General features: G+C 43.3%; 1 pseudogene; it reads right to left on the bottom strand.

Annotated features, from left to right (window-relative positions):
- Positions 1 to 13,486: 13,486 nt before the first annotated feature.
- LOC112415070 (transmembrane protein 258 pseudogene) lies at positions 13,487 to 13,726 on the bottom strand (annotated as a pseudogene).
- Positions 13,727 to 14,010: the final 284 nt, after the last annotated feature.

Raw genomic sequence — 14,010 nt, forward strand, 5'->3', positions numbered from 1 at the left:
ACAAAATTCCAAAATAAATTTAGGGATGGTGAAGTATGCCAACTTTTAATTTTGCCAAGTAATGTCATTGAAAAAGAACCTGTCCTCTACTGGCACTACTGTTTTTTATAAAAGAAAGGACACATTGACAACAAAAGACATGATCTCAGAATAGAGGAGTGTGTTTTAAAAATTAATTTTGCATAATAAAATATTTTACCATATTTTCCTTAGCTTTTCACTTTTTGCCCATTTTCCTGTCTTAGTTCCAAGAGCACAAGGACTGTAATTTAATCTTGTTTGACGGGGGCTATTCTTACACTGTTTTAGGGCCGTCATGATGACTATTACTGAACAATATAGTACACTGAGGTGAGAAATATTAGCTATTTGGCCGAATTTACACTCATCCTGAATTTATACTAATCATAGGATCCTATACTAATCCTGCACCCAAACTTTCCAATATGGGTAAGCATACCACCATTTATTTTAATTTTAGATTGCTTTTGTTGTTTGTGCTGAGTTTGGATTTATATACTTCCTAGATAATTGAAGGTCTTTTTACTTGGATTCTTGTCAGTTGAAGACTCTCTGCTAGTGACCACCCAAAGAACTGAGCGCTCTGATATCATATTCTTTGGCCTAAAGTATTTTCCAAATTACAATTGTTGAATTTCAAGAAACCAATGCTCCAAAGATGGGTTATACTAGCCAACGCCTTAAAATGAAATGGGGGAGGAGGAGACGATGGGAGGCAGGGAGATGGGGAGGGCAAGGAAAGAAAAAAGGGATGGAGGCAGAGGAGAAGGGGAAGGACAACAAAAGTCAACTGAGATGAAAAGGGTGCTGTATACAAACAGATTTTTTTAACCTTTCCTAGAATTGCAGCAGATTCTGGGACCAAGAATCAACCTCCTATTTCTTGAAAGCAATCAGAAAGGCATTAAATCACCCAGAAGTTGGAAGCGGTTTGTCAGAGAGGATTCCCTCATCTGTCAGTGTTTACGACATATATCTCAACCTGCTGACATTGTCCAGCCCCAGGCCTGGTGGAATAACTACAAGGCAGCTCCCTGGATAATAAGGGGGCAGGAGGTTTTCAGGGCACAGGCTGTACTGTATTACAGAGTAGTAATGGAAACCTCAACCTTGAATATGACTTTTTTTTTTTTCAAACTGAAAAGTTAAAGTATGTCAGCCAGGGAAATGAAAAGCCTTTAGCGGTTTTATCTTGTCTTGAGACCCAGAGATTTGAGCCAGGTCCTGGATGTCTGGGAAAGGGATTCATTTGCAGCCTCGAATTTCTTGAGCTGCAATTCCCAAAGAACCTTCCATCAGAATGGACTTTGCAGAGAATTCATACAACCTTGGCACTTCCCCAGGCTTTATCCTTGACTTGGTTCCCCCATTCTTTTCTGGTCAAGTTATCCCAGATTTGTGTCTGCAACTGTCACTCAGACACACACACTACAGCCCCTGACTTCTCTCCAGAGCTCCAGACACATATTTTTGTCTCCCACCCAACAGGCATCTTAAACTCAGCAGATCCCCGATCAAATGGACCACATTCTCCCCCCCAGCAGCATCCTCCCTCACTTGGTTTACTTTGGGCAGCTGCACTGTCATTTACCAAACTGCTCGAGCCAAAACCTCAGCGTCACCCTAAACTCCATCTTCTTCCTTCACTGCAGTCTCCCCATGGCCACCGAGGTCTGTCCTCTCCTACGCTACCGTGCCTCGCTCTTCCATCCTCTTTGCTCCATTCCCCTGTCCAGGCCCTCAGCCCCTCTCACCTGGACCGGGGAAACTTCTTTCTAACTGGTTTCTGGGTCACGGTATCACCCCACCAGAACCTGTCCACATAGATGTCAGGAAGATCTCTGTAAAACACAGTTCTGTGTCCATCTCTCTCCTGCTTAAACCTACCTGGTAGTTCCTCATTGTCAGTTGGATAAAGTCCAAAGTGTTAATACTTGCCATGTCAGATCAGGTCCTTCCCATCTGACTCCCATCCACCCTAGTGTCCTCCTGGGACCTTCTCTACCAGGCATCCTGCGGGAGAGACTATAGATAATCCGCTGATTTACATTCTCCCCTCCTTCCTGATTAAAATAATAATTCTTAATTATATTTGCAAGTCTTTTGTGAGGTTTGATGTGGCCGAGTGACAAGTTCTGGATAGCGGAATGTTAGCAGAAGTATCATGAGAGAATTTCCGAAAACCTTTCCAGGGGGCGCTGGTGAGCACCTTTTGCTCCATTTCTTTTGCTCCCTCTCCACCCTCCAGCCCGGAACTCAGATGTGATGGATTCCATCTTGGACCATGAAGATGAGGGACACACCCCAGGGGAGGAAGAGCAGCAAGCTGGATGGTGCCATGGAGCAGGACTGCCAGAGCCCTGACTACCAAGCTCTGGAACTTTCTGCCAGAAATATACTTCTAACGCGGTTAAGCCATTGTCATTTTGAGTCTCTGTCCCTTGCTGCTGAACCTAATCATAGCTGATCTAGAATTTGGTACCGGAGAGGGGATGCTGTAGGTAAGCACACGCTTATCTTTTTCTTTCTTTATGCTCCAGAGGGACTCAAGGAGCCAGCCAACCCCCCAGTGTTTAAATTCTTCACTCTCTTATTACCATAGCCACTTGGCCTTCCAACATTCTGGTTTCATAGATACTTTTTTCCCCAGGTGAGCACAGGGATAATTTGCGTAACTGTTCCGCCGCTGCATACCGCACACTGGTACGTTTTGCAAGTGCGTCTGATTGGCAGAATCACATCCAGAACCATACCTTCAAGGCATTCTGGAAATATGGATTTATTTCCGGTTCTGCAGTGCAGGCAGCACCCTGGGAAGGCACGTGGAGTGCATCAGTCCAGACTGTTCATTTTGCACGTGTTCCTCAATCCAGCCCCGCACGACAGCTCTTCTTCAGCAGACTTGCCAGGACGTGCTTGCCTTCTTTACATCATTTCTGCAATCCCTTCTGCCTTGAATCTTGCCTTTCCCCCTCCCTCACCCCTCTGCCCCGGTGAGTTTACGCTTCTCTCTCAACCCCTGGCGGAGCAAATCCATCCTGCCTGCTGTGGGATCTGTGCAGTGCTTGGAATAATCCAGTCACTGACTGTCCTTAAGTGAAATATATTATTGGCTCACAGATCCTTCTTCTCCACTAAAAGGTGAGCTTCTCAAGGACCGAATGATAAGCGACTGCCGCATCTGTGCCCTCTTCTGCCTCCTACTTCTATCCCAGTCTGGCACAGGCACTGAGGAAATGTTTGTTGAACTAGTGAACATTGACAATGGCTCCAAACTAAGCTACCTCCTCCCTCAGACTGCAGGGTTCAGAGTAGATTCCAGAACATGTATATGTATGGCTGAGTCGTTTTGCTCTGCACCTGAAACTATCACAGCATTGTTAATCAGCTATACTCCAATATAAAATAAGACATTAAAAAGAAAAAAAAGTGGACTCCAGAGTAGAACCAGCTGTGTGTGAATCTCGGCTCTGCCGGGTCCCAGCTGGGGCATCCCGGGCATACTATGTGACATCTCTGTGCGTTAGTTTCCTTCTCTGTGACATGAGTTCAATAACACCCACAGGGTTGTTGGGAGGATTAAACGACGGCGTCTGTGAAGCATGTGGTACGGCACCCAGCACACACATGGAACTCAAACATCAGCTAGTATCATTTTGTGGGTGTCGCTCTCTTGCGTGCTTTTCACTTTCCCTTTTTTTCTCCTCTCTCTGTACTTTGCTTATCAGTAACATTTCGACACAACGAACATTTTCCGAGCCCCAGCGCTGTGCCAGGACAAACACAGCCTTGGGGATCTTGCTGGCTTTTAGGAAGGCAGACACAAACCATGAGCCCCAGCAAAGCATGGCACTTGAATGATAGGAGGCTTCACCAGTTTCCATGGAAGCACAGGGGAGAGAGGCAGTCGCCTCTGTGGATAGGGGGTCGGGGTGGGGGGAGGACAAATGATTTACAGAGTGGGGTGGTGATTCTTGCGATGGCTTTTAAAAGAGGCGTGGGAGGAAGAGGAGACTTCTGGGCAGAGAGAATAACGTGTGTAAAGGCAGGGAGATGTTCAACACACAGTGTGGCTTAGAGGACTACCAGTAAAACTAGACCAATGGTTCTCACACTTGAGCTTCCATCGGAATGCCCAGGAAGCCTGGAAAATATGCAGATTGCTGGGCTCCTCTCCCAGAGTTTCTGCTTCACTAAATCTGGGGTTGGGCCTGAGGTCTTGCATGTCTAACAAGTTCCCAGGGGGTATTCGCGTTGCTGGTCCAGGACCACGCTCTGAGAGCACTGGGGGGCCAGAGCATGATGGGGGAGTGGGGAGCAGGGAATAGTGAAAAGGAGAGCTGGGCTTCACAAGCTAGCTCAGGCATTTAGATTCTATAAACAATGACAACAATACTTAAAGAGAAGAGTACACAATCAGATCTATGTGGCCCGAGTGGATGTTAAGGGCCTACGACTTCAGAAGGGAAGACTCGTGAGGAGTAGAATCCAGGTGAGCTGTGGGTAGTCTGTGAGTAGCTTGGCACAGAGCCCAGTCCCCAGCCGCTCAGCGCAAGCCTCTCTCCCTGGGCTGCTCCTTTCTCCTGAACGCAGAGGAACAGGTGCTTCTCTCATCTCCAGGGTTAGGGCTTCTGCTCCTGCCTTCCATGCCATCACCGTCTCCTCTGGACTCATCCTCTTCCAGATATCTTCAGCCTTTTTTTCTGCACACCCCTTCCTGATGGGCATAGTTTAAGACAAACCTTCAACCGTACAGCACTCCAGGAATCACACTACCCAGCTCCTTTCGGCTGCTACTATTAATACATTTTTTTAAGCCAAAAACATTTCAATGAATGGTCATCACCTGCCCCATTTCCTCACACCCGGTACCTACCCTCTGAGTCTCATTCTGCACCAGCCTAAGCAGTGAGATAGCAACTTGCTTTTCTGGTTTGCTTTACTTGCCTCAGCCTTGCTTCTACCAAAAATTCTTAAGAGAACCCTACATCAAGAGCTCCAGTAAACATAGTTAATAAATGTTGAAAATGCCAAAACAGAACTGAATTTTTAAGCCTCCAAGACTTTATGAACCTTTCTACTTCAGGACAGCTTATAGGAAATCCATGTGACAGAATATATTATTATTTTCCTGTTAGGAACAACATAATCCAATTTGTCTAAACTGATGGAGTCAAAAAAAATTTGAGACTTATGTAAAGTATAATTCCATAGAGACGTATGTCTTAAGCTTTCCTGGTCTGTCTAGAGCTATGTTCCTTAGAAACAGGATTTATCCACCTTTGTATTAATTACTGTAAGAAGTGTCCATGAATTATCCATCACTTGTTTCTACATTTTAAATTTTTTAAAGGCTTGAGATAGGGGAATTCCCTGGACGTCCAGTGGTTAGGACTCTGCATTTCCACTGCAGGGGGCACGGGTTCCATACCAGCGCATGGCCAAAAAAAAAAAAAAGAAAGAAAGAAAGAAAAAATAATAAAGGTTTGAGATAAAAGTGGGGCCTGTTGGGTATTGGGAGCATAAGCAAAGCCTACTCTTAAAGGTTCTTTATTCAAATGTTGTAAACAAACATGGAACAGCCCTTGAACCCAGTTCAAGCCCTTGGATGTACAACAGGGATTGTTTTACTTCCTGAACAGGCAGTTTTCTGAGTGTTGCTTAGAGCCAGAGATCTCACACTTCTGTTTGAACTTTTCCCTCTCTTCTGGACCATTTATATATCTGCTGCAAATCCTTGATGTCAAATAGTCTTTTCACAGGTACCTTCCAACAGTGAGGGAATTGAAGTATCTCCAAAATCAATTTCTAACTCAGGCAGAATGCCTTTTATAATGTCAATAGTCAGAAGAGCTAGGAAGTTCTAGAAGCAAACAGAGGTCCATTTCCTATCAATAAGTTTGCTCCTTTTTAAAAGTTTTTTCTCCACTTTATTCCTGCCGTGACTTTGCAAAAATACATAGCTTTCTCAACTTCCCTGAGAATGAAACTAACTTTATTTTTCTAATCAGTGGGAACACCACCAATTCTTCCACGATGATCAGAATCTTCTGAGGTTAAGGGCTTCTCTCTTTTTAAGGCAAACAACTTCTTCTTTTAAACATAGTTCCAGGTCCATTTACTTGATTTGATTAGGGGCACAGAGCAGAAAGCCTGTGATCTTAGCTCCCACGCTCCCCTTCCCCTGGACCCCCCGGAGACTAACTCCCAGTGTGCAGGTAGAGCCGAGCCTGTGCCGCATTCCTGAAGGAGCCCAAGATGTCCATTGAGATGCAGCTGGGGGAGGGGCAGGAAAAGGAGAAGAGGAGGCCTCTCTGTGCCCCCAACTCCAGCGATCATCCCCAAGCCAAAAGAGAAAATTGGCTGTGTTATTTTTACACTTGAGGCAATTCAGTGAAATCCAGGCCTTTATCTTACCGGTTGCGTTGCTTTCTCAAGTGCAAAATCTTTAGTGGTCATTTAAAAGCCACCGGAATATTTTCTCCTTAACACTGGTTCCTGCCAACTTGAAATTGGCTTTCTCAGTTCTCTCTTTCTCATCTGGGAGGAACCCCGTCGGACTTCTGCCTACAGATGATAAAACCCTGCCCCATGTCCGCACCAGATCTGTCCTCCGAGTCCAGCTCGGGAGGCTGGCTGAAAGCAAGGGTGACCACGGGGACACGGGGATGATCCCAAAGAGCAATTAGGCTGCTGCCCGGGGCCTGGTGGTTCCTGAAGCTCATAGTTTTTCAGAACTGCACTGGTAGGGAATTGGGGAGGAAACTATGGTAAGTGAAGACCTAAAATGAACTGAATGTCCTCAGGTATAACATGGAAATGTTCTCCAGCTCTCTGAGAGCTGTCCCAAGGTTAGCACATTAGGGCCTGGTACCAGACAGATACTGGATAAATACTTACAGGATGAATGAATAGACACACTGCTAGAATGAACTAAACATAAACACTAGGGATGTTCTTTATATTTTCTTTCAAATGTTTTGATTTGAAAAATGTCTTAGCCATTTCCCCCATCTTGTTTCCAGATTCAATCTCCCCAAGTTTATGAACATGACGGTTACTGGCCCAAAGACCCCTTCATACCATTAAAGCTTCATACGCCTTCATACCATCAAAGCTGACTGCTATGATGGCATCCCATCTCTCTGCCCCCCTTAACTTTGAGCACGCCAGTGGGAAGGTTGGAAATATTTATGCCCCTGAAAATACGTCGAACACTATAATATTCTCAGGGCTCTCTACCTGCTGCTTGTGACCACCAAGAAAACAGTCTATGAACTGCAGAGGTGGGTGTGAGTGCTTCCCTGTACTTGCTGACCTTCCTCCCAGCTGTGAGATGGAGATGATCAGATGACAGGACCTCAGCCCTTGCCAACAGAAGGCTGTGAAGACCAGTGGGACTGGAACATGAATGGCTGCTCAGTCTACGCTCCGGGGGTCCCAGGACGAGAGCTTCCCAGGACCAGCACCCCAGGGGGCATGGCACTCAGCACCCACTCTCCTTAATCAATGTTGTACTGATTTGATCAGTGGTTTTCAAACTCTGTCCTACACAATCTGAGATGTTCTGCCCAGGAACCATGGTGAGGGATGGTGTGTGAGCAAAAATTCAAGCATCCCCTCTTCTACATTGAACAGCCCCACTTTTTGTTTTTTAATTGATTTTGTATGTTAGGTTTCTGCTCTTTTATGGGAAGGTAATGCTCCATTCTTCAAACAACAATGATAGCTCACGAGGCCAAAGATTTGGGTTCTAATGGTTCTAACATGGGACTCTGCTTCCTATAGGCACTTAACACATGCTCATTCAATTGAAGAGGCACTGCCTTCTCTGAACTTCATTTCCAAATTGAAACATTTGGGACTGAGTTTCCATTCCTGTGACTCACTGTAGGAAAACTGAAAAGAACCTGAAGTCACCCATGTCTTTCTGCTGTTGTTTACCCAAATCAACACCTGTTGTTTACCAAACACCTAGCTTATAGTAAGCACTCAATGCATGTTGTTGAATGGATAAATGACTAAATGAATGACGTGTGATCCTGCACAAGTTACTTGCCCTCAAATGTAAAATGAGCCTAAATCCACCTATTTTGCAGTGTATGGTGAAGATATAATGAAAGAAGATGGGTAAATTGTTTATCACATAGTAGGATCAACGAATATTCACTTTATTTTCTTCCCCTTCATGTAAACAGTAGACCTTATTCTCTCTCTCTTTTTTTTTTTGTGGTACGCAGGCCTCTCACTGTTGTGGCCTCTCCCGTTGCGGAGCACAGGCTCCGGACGCGCAGGCCCAGCGGCCATGGCTCACGGGCCCAGCCGCTCCATGGCACGCGGGATCTTCCCGGACCGGGGCACGAACCCATGTCCCCTGCATCGGCAGGCGGACTCTCAACCACTGCGCCACCAGGGAAGTCCCGACCTTATTCTCTTTGACCCTCTTTTCCGGCCACGAAATCACTTAATCTGATGGAAATAATTGATGGACCAATCACATCTGATTTCCATAAACAGGGTAGGAGGCCTAGCCTTCATATTTCTGTCCATACAGAACTTGGCCAGATGCCAATGAAACTAATAAATATACTGAAATACTGTACAAGTTTGGGATACATAAGATCTTTGAGTGATTACTTTGATGATGGAAAGTTATCATGTGATACCAGAGCAATAAAGCAATTTAATTACTTTTCTTCATTTAAAAAATTAGATGGTGGAAACCTTTCAACATTTAGATGAGAATAATCACCATGGAATCCATAAAGATGTTGTACATAATTACCTAGAATTGGTACTTCTCACTCACAGATCTACCTGGGAGACCTTAGATAATATTTAGAAGCAATTTGGGGATAAGATTCAATATAGGTAAAACTAGATTAGGGTTATATCACTTGATCAGGGATTCTTGTAATGGACCATGATGAGATAAATTAACAGAATTCTACAGATGTGGAGGCATTGACAGCCAAGTGCACAGCTACTAGCAGGAATTTGGGACGCATTCAAAGCTTTGAAAGTTAAACTACATGGTGGTGAACTTAACAACATGGAAACAACTTTGCTCTTCTCCATGACCTATGATCTTGTCAAGGCTGATGATCAACTGCTACACGTGGCCACAGTGGATAAATCCTAATTAGGCACCTTTTCAAAAAAGTATAGACTAACAGGGAAACTAATAGTTCCTTTAACTTTGAAATGGTTTTTAAATGAGAGTTCAAAGCCAAGTGATCAAAATATGTTTTCTAGCTAACTCTTTAAAATCGTGCTCTATTCCAAAGGACACTACATCTTTATGAGGATAAGTTATGCTGTGCTTTGAATTTTGGAGGTATTGAGGTTGCAACGTTGGGAGAAGATTATTGTTTGAAAAATTTTACGAAGAACTAGGGAGAGGGGACAGCTATAGAGCTGTTCAGACCAGCTGCAGCCAGTGGACCCTTGCTGGTTTTGAGTGATTAACTCTGAAATGCTCTGAAACCATCAGCTTCAAAATCTACCCCAGATTTTTTGTGAGGGATGGATATTGTGCTTGATGAAATAAAATTCATATTTTAAAACAAGACAAGAGAAATCTAAACAGAAAATTTTTTCTCAGCCCATTTGGGCCTCCTCTCTTCCCTACAGTGTGCATTGTTCATCTGCATTATTCATTAACCAGACTTCCCCAATGGCAGAAATACCTGCCCTGCCACAAAGATCATTTTCTCCTTTCTCCAGCCATGTAACTCCTTAGAAGATAACATTCCTTTCTCAATCCTGTAAGGGGTCATGATGACCCACCACTCACCTTGTGCGTGCAGACTCTTTGGTGAACTTTATGTATAATGCCAACATCTCACTTCCCTTAAAGATAGTGATTGGTGCAGAACAGATGGGTCAGATGACCTGGGGAGACACGGGGCCACATCTTTTGGATGGTCTTAGCTTAAATACTTACTTATGACCTTATTGATGTCACTAGCTATATTACTTGTATTCTGCCTATTTTGCAAGATTATTGCTCCTTGCATTATCAGCTGTGTGACTGAACCACCGATAAAAAAAATAATGACTAGAGGACTTGAAACGATTGACCAAATATAGGGTTCTATAAGAGCAATGACTTTAACAGTGTACCTCTAGTTATGGGAAGAAGCAACAAGAGGGAAACATTTCCTGGACCAAAACAGGCTCTCCAGGGGCTTTTAGTTACTGTTAATAGAGCCGAGTCCAGTAACAGTACATTGAATGATCTATCAATGAAATCCTTGCCTGATCTGGGAATAAGCATTCTTAGCACCGTGGGACAAACCTGTCATAAAATGTTTCCCAAACCTTGATTGAAATTAAGACCAAAAAGGAAGAAACTGTAACATAAAGACTATTGTCCACCATCCAGTTCTACAAGAATCAAGTCATTAGCCACTGCAGTCACTGACCTACAGTACACCCTGAAAGAATTCAGAGCAAAGATCAGGATGAGGTAATTTGTGTTCTGGGAAAAACGGAAGAACTGGGCCTCACATAGATATATTCAGGAGAAAATTTTATGAACCCAGTTTCTTGCATCTTCCCATACTTAGAAAAGCACTAAAACCTTCCCATACTTAGAAAAGCACTAAAACTTGCGAATAGCAGTAACCTTCTACCAAGACGTGTGCTTGATCGTACATACCCCTTCTCTGAAATCACATATATACTGGCCTCCCCCTTTACATCTTTGGAACAGTCCTCAGAGCTTTCTGAAAGATTGTCTCCTTGGTTATAATCCCCAGGTTGATGTGAATAAAATTTTCCATTTGTGTTTTAGATTGACTGTTGATTAATTTTTCATTGATCTGTTAAATCTCCCAAACTCTATCTTTTATTACTGAAAAATATTTGTGATATTTGCTGCCTCTGGCACAGCTTATGCTCCCGTGATTTCTTGAAAGCTCACCAACAGTGGTTCGTCATCCTTTACATAAGATCACTAACAACAGCTTAGCGCATATTGAGTTCTTAATATAAGCCGAGTACTGTTCTAAAAGCTTAATACACTATTAACATATTTAACCCTGTGAACTAGGTACTATTATTGTCCTCATTTTATAGATGAGTCACATAGTGTATGAAGCACATAGTATATGAAACTTGCCCAAAAGCACACAGGTATCAATAATAAGTAAAGCAAATATTTGAACCCAGGCAATCTGGTGCTGGATCCTATAAGGTGAACCTTTACACTACACTGTTCAGAAACCTGGGGCAATTGTTTGGCCCTTGACTTCTGTCATATCACCTCCTCCACTGTACCTGCTTGTCCAGCTTTCTTTCCCTCCACCTGAAGTTTGGTGTGAAGCCTTCCTGATGGATGTACCAGTGAATTTCCTTAGAAACACGTCCATTCAGTTGTCTTCTAAGACCCACCTTCTTGTCATTTGTGCTTTACCAAATGAGCCATCTGCAATTCAACCGAGTTCTTCTGGTTCTGACTGTACATTACTAACTACCATGCAACAATAAAATAGTATCTGTTCATAGCCATCATTGTTAAGTATTGGTCGGAAAAGCCAGTGTTTCAATCAAATTATCTGTGTTATCTAGTTAAGAGTGACCATGAGTGAGCCACTCAAGGCCCTTCTTTCAACCACCCCACTCTCTCTTTGGTGGGAACTGGTGACTACCCCACTCATTTGGAAAGACTCCATTTCACACACTGGCTCTTGTAGGATATGGATCCTCTATGTTCAAGTATTGTAAGGTGACTTCATCCTGTCCTAACACTATTCTTTGGGTGATTGGTATCATTCAGATATCAATCATAGATTTTTAAAAGTGGTTGTGAGTCTTTGGAAATCCAGATGTAGAGTCCAGAACCTGCTTCATCTCCAGGGTCTTTACTCTGAGTTTCCAGAAACTGGACGCTCACAGAATGATCTCTGTCCTACCAAATCTGTACAGTGCACACCCAGTGTAGCCAAGGCACAGTCCCTGATTTTTAACTAATTTTGGAGTCTGTCTTTAGCTGTCCATGCCAAGAAGATCAGAGAAAGCGAGATTTAGCCTAACATACTCATTCAAAGACTCTCTTGTTTATAAATGAAAATTTCTACAGACATCAGACAAAAGCAGGGCATTTGAAGGCTTTAAGATGACTTGTATTACATCTATCCATATTTCTGCAATTTGTTCTATGGCTGCTCTAAATGTTTCCTAATGTTCCAAGTTATATTTTTTCCTTATATGTGCATTGAAGGGGAAGGGTGGATGTGTGTGTACACACACACACACACACACACACACTCACTCACTTATAATTGCCACCTGGAGGTTTGGGGTTGGTCCTGGAGTAGGGCATCACTCAGTATTTGCTTCATGCCTCGTTGTGTCCCAAATACCCTTTTTATTCCTTCCTTCTCCAAAATCTAATCAAGCTCCTTCAGCGACCTAGAGACACCTGCTGGTAGATGCTGATACTATACAAATACTACTCAAGACAGATGACCCAAGACAAGTCATTCAAAATTAAGCCACAGAAGAGCTCTAGAAATGGGGGACTGAGAGGTGGGGTGCTGTACCTAGGCTGTGGCTGTGGAGATAAAATAAAAACCCCTGACTTGAGAAAGATTTGACTCGCTAACCCATCTGTCAGTTCATACCCTAAACACTGACTCGGTTTCCTTCCCTTAGAATTAACTAACAACTAGTGTCATCAGCACAGGCAAAGCCATATTTAATGGAGTGCAGAGTAGGGCTAGCCGGAAGCTTATGACATTTATTTTGGATAAACTCTGATCCATGTATTACTTATGGGTATTTGGGGGGCCTTTTTAGAGAATTCTAATGGGGGATAATAATAGCATTACCACAAAAGGTAGTTTTGCTTTTTTGTTTTTTTTTAATGACTAAACCAACAGTGTCTGGCACATCGTAAGTGCTATTATGATTTTTATTGCCTGATGATGGGCTTGCTTTGCAGGTTTCCATAACTTTGCAGCTGTGGCCCTGAGTAAATGCTATGAGGATGATGTGGTCCTAGTTGTGAAGGTCAGGGGCAATGCTGGGCAGCTTACCAGCATCAAACTTATTCTGAAGTTCCTATTCAGGATTTCTTTCTTTCCTTCCTAATTCCTTCCTTCCTTCTTTCCTCCTTCCCTCCCTCCCTTCCTCTTCTTTCTTTCTTCTTTCTTTCTCTCTCTCTTTCTCTGTTTCTTTCTTTCTTTCTTTCTTCTCCTTCTTCTTCTTCTTTTCTTTCTTTCTCTTTCTTTCTTTCTTTCTTTCTTTCTTTCTTTCTTTCTTTCTTTCTTTCTTTCTTTCTTTCTTTCTTTCTTTCTTTCTTTCTTTCTTTCTTTCTTTCTTTCTTTCTTTTTTCTTTCTCTTTCCACATCTGCCTTTACTCTGAGCAGCAGGTGGGACACTTCCAGCAACAGTTAAAAAAAATTAATTTACAAAAACCAAGATTCAACGAATCCACCTGGTTGGATCCCTTAGGAGCTCATACGTAGATGCCAACCCAGAGTAACAGGAAGAGAACTCCAAAGTCAATGGATAGCAAGGCCACCAAGGAGATGAGAAGCTTTTTGTACATATCATGAGTGTGCTTGGTGGAGGTGGCTTCATAAACAAAGTACTAGCGAGTGAAGAACCAGCCAACAGCCAGCAGCCCCATGGTCAGATAGGGGAAGACAGCCAGGTTCCCTGGGATGGTGTATCTGTTCGCGGCCTTGAGCTCCATTTTTCTGGACACAGAGTAATTCACCAGTTTGCCCCGTCTGGGTTTGCATCTGCTGCTTTGGACCTTCCTGTTGGGGTTCAGGCAGAGGCTGTGATGGCATCAGGAAGACTACCCAGAATGATCCTGTAAAAAAAAAAAAGTGAGCTCTGAATGGTAAAGATGGTAGACAAGACAAAAGTTGTCTTTCAGCATACAGATGGCCAACAGCCATGTGAAAAGATACTGAACATCACTAATCATCAGAGAAATGCAAATCAAAATGACGATATCACCTCACACATGTC

This window comes from Neophocaena asiaeorientalis, unplaced genomic scaffold (genome assembly GCF_003031525.2).
Source record: "Neophocaena asiaeorientalis asiaeorientalis breed wild unplaced genomic scaffold, Neophocaena_asiaeorientalis_V1.1 scaffold546, whole genome shotgun sequence".
NCBI classification, from domain to species: Eukaryota; Metazoa; Chordata; class Mammalia; order Artiodactyla; family Phocoenidae; genus Neophocaena; species Neophocaena asiaeorientalis.